This window comes from Aricia agestis, chromosome 15, assembly GCF_905147365.1.
Source record: "Aricia agestis chromosome 15, ilAriAges1.1, whole genome shotgun sequence".
NCBI lineage: Eukaryota > Metazoa > Arthropoda > Insecta > Lepidoptera > Lycaenidae > Aricia > Aricia agestis.
In genome coordinates this window covers 10794358-10797044 of record NC_056420.1, presented here as the reverse complement: position 1 = coordinate 10797044, position 2687 = coordinate 10794358, and the positions used below count along the sequence as shown (strand labels likewise).

Below are 2687 nucleotides of genomic sequence, written 5' to 3'. Positions count from 1 at the left end.
TGGTGAAACTTTCAAGTATTTTGATCGAGAAAAGGGAATATACAGATATTGATTTAAATTAGTACTTTTTGTCAGTAACATCAAAATCCTCAACCATTAAACATTGTCAATTTGCTTGTGATCCAAGTTCCAACATTTCGCATCCTACTCACATTTTCCCATGTATATCGTGATTTTGGACATGCGTTTTAATCATTATCCTGCTCATTAGGGTGTCCCCCCGTCAGGTGAATTACGGAGGTGCTGGAGACTCAATAATCGACCGGCCGCTCTGGTGACGCCCATCGCGTTACGAGCTCCTTGCCAGGGTGACCATGATGGTTATGGGATGATGAGGACAAGTCCCTTTGTAATTAATGTATGTTATTAATTTTGATTACAATACATTTATTTTTTATAATTAATAAATTGCCTGATCACACAAATTATTAACTTTTCTGTTTTTATTCCTAACATAAAGCATATTAAAGGTATTCCTTTATTAAGTTTTAAGTTAGATATTATAAGTGATGTTACCAATTTTTATTGCTTAAATAGTTAAATAAAATGTAAGTTTTGTACACACTGCAATGGGAAAAAAGAAAAACCAAAACTTATAATATGAATACGATACTTTTTCATTTCCTATTAGGGATTGTTTGACAAGTATAATTATTATAATTATTATCATCAAAAAGTCAAAACTCAGATTGTGAATAGTAAGATAAAAAAAAAAGTTATTAAAATTATTCATACCTCAACAAACACAAAGCTTTCATTAATTTTCATATTACTTCCCTCTCTACATAAGTTAATCATCAAAATCAAGATACCACAAAACCTGCTTCATAATTCACACATGTCCTCACCTTCCCATTATTTATAGTCACAGTACACAGACGTGGGAACAGTATGCGGGCACATCCAAACTACCGGCGGGCGGGGCAAAGCGCTTTGTTTTTCTGATTATTTCCGGGCAAGCAATAGAGATTTATAAATTAAAAATCTCAAAATTATTTGATCAATATTACAACAGCCATTAAGTATTGACGGCTGGTTATTACCGTGATTAAAAAATGATTAACCACGAATTGGGAGATACCAGTTTTATGCCAGAGAAAGGTGTATCACGCGCATTTGGAGTACATAATTACAAGTTAGATGCAGATCATGTAATAAATGACTACAATTCATCGTCATAATATACGAAGAGATAGGTACCTAATATGTTCCGTTTCGAGACTTTGCAAAATTAGACTAGGTACTAATTAAAAGTAACGTTATGAATCTCAGCTTTTCTATTGGCAAAAGCAGCCTAGACAATATTGTATCAAACTAATTTTGCAAAGTATCTGAATGGAATAAATTATTATTAGTCTGTAATACATTCACTAATCACTTATTTTGTAGTCATTAGTTCTATTACGCGACCTCCAAAACTATTAAATTGGTAAGTATGTAAAAAAAACTTTAACACTTTTTAAATTATTTATCATGTAAAAACTTAAGGTAAATTCATCCCAAACGCGAAACTAATCGACCAATAAAAAAAACCACCCACCGACGGACGTCGATGTCACCATCACTGTCAACTGTCACCTATCAACTGTCACCTGTCAGCTGTCACCGGTCAAACGCATTAGCTTTCACCCGGTGTTGGGTGACGTGTAATTGCATGTAATTGGACGTTAAATGTAATTACTCGCTCGCAAATTTAAGTTCCATTTAAAATCGAAGATGTTTGACGACGACCTGCCGAAGCGATTGGATTTTGTTTATATTTTTAAACTTCAAGGGCATAATAATTATTCTAAACACGTTTTTTCTTATATTATATAAAATAAAAATGTTATTATAATCCCTATTGAACGATTTTATTACTAGTAAAAAATATTAAACAAGTTAAGTTAAAAAGATAAAGACACTTAAAGGCGATGAGTATTTTTTTTATTAATTTAATAAAATATTATTTCTCTTATATTTTTTACTAATATAATAAAATACTCTCTCGACAAAAAAGGAGAAAGAAACTAAAATATGCAGCTTAACACCGCGATAAACATAAAAAGAATCCTTCGAGCCGGATTTGAACCAGCGACCTATGGATATCGGTTATTGCATCTACAGTCCACCGCTCTACCAACTGAGCTATCGAAGGTGTTGCCAATGATACCAAATAAACAACCGTGATCAAATGACATAAAACGTGAGAACTTACAATGTTTTCGTATTTTGTGATAAGAAAATTTATAATATTAATTTCGTATTAATTAATAAAGTTAGGGCAGATTTTTCAAGTGACAGATAACTTATAAGTTATACCTAAGAATTTAAATTGAAACGTTAACAAAATATATTATGAAATAAATATTTCATAGAAAATATATTTCGAAATATAAAAAAAAATCCTAAAGTAAGAGTTAACTTAAAATTATTGGATGTAAATAAACATATTTACTATTAATATTGCTTGTTATTTATTATATAACAATTTCTCTCTTAACTCATTTGAAGTAAAATAAAAAAATTAAAACATATCGCATCATTTCATAATCCCTTTTAATTCATGTATCTTTTATTTCATCAAACAAAACTAACACCTCATTCAACCATTAAGACAATAAGAATGAGCTACATCACTCGTGAATCTAACTAGAGGCATATTAAAGAACAAAAAAGAAAAAAAAACAAGAAAAACAAAGCGCGCC

The 2687-nt window shown here is 30.7% G+C and overlaps 1 non-coding gene across 1 annotated transcript; it reads right to left on the bottom strand.

Moving 5' to 3' along the window:
• Positions 1-2050: 2050 nt before the first annotated feature.
• On the bottom strand, positions 2051-2137 carry Trnay-gua. The gene is given in 2 exon segments: positions 2051-2086; positions 2101-2137. It is a non-coding gene; the product is annotated as a tRNA-Tyr (tRNA).
• Positions 2138-2687: the final 550 nt, after the last annotated feature.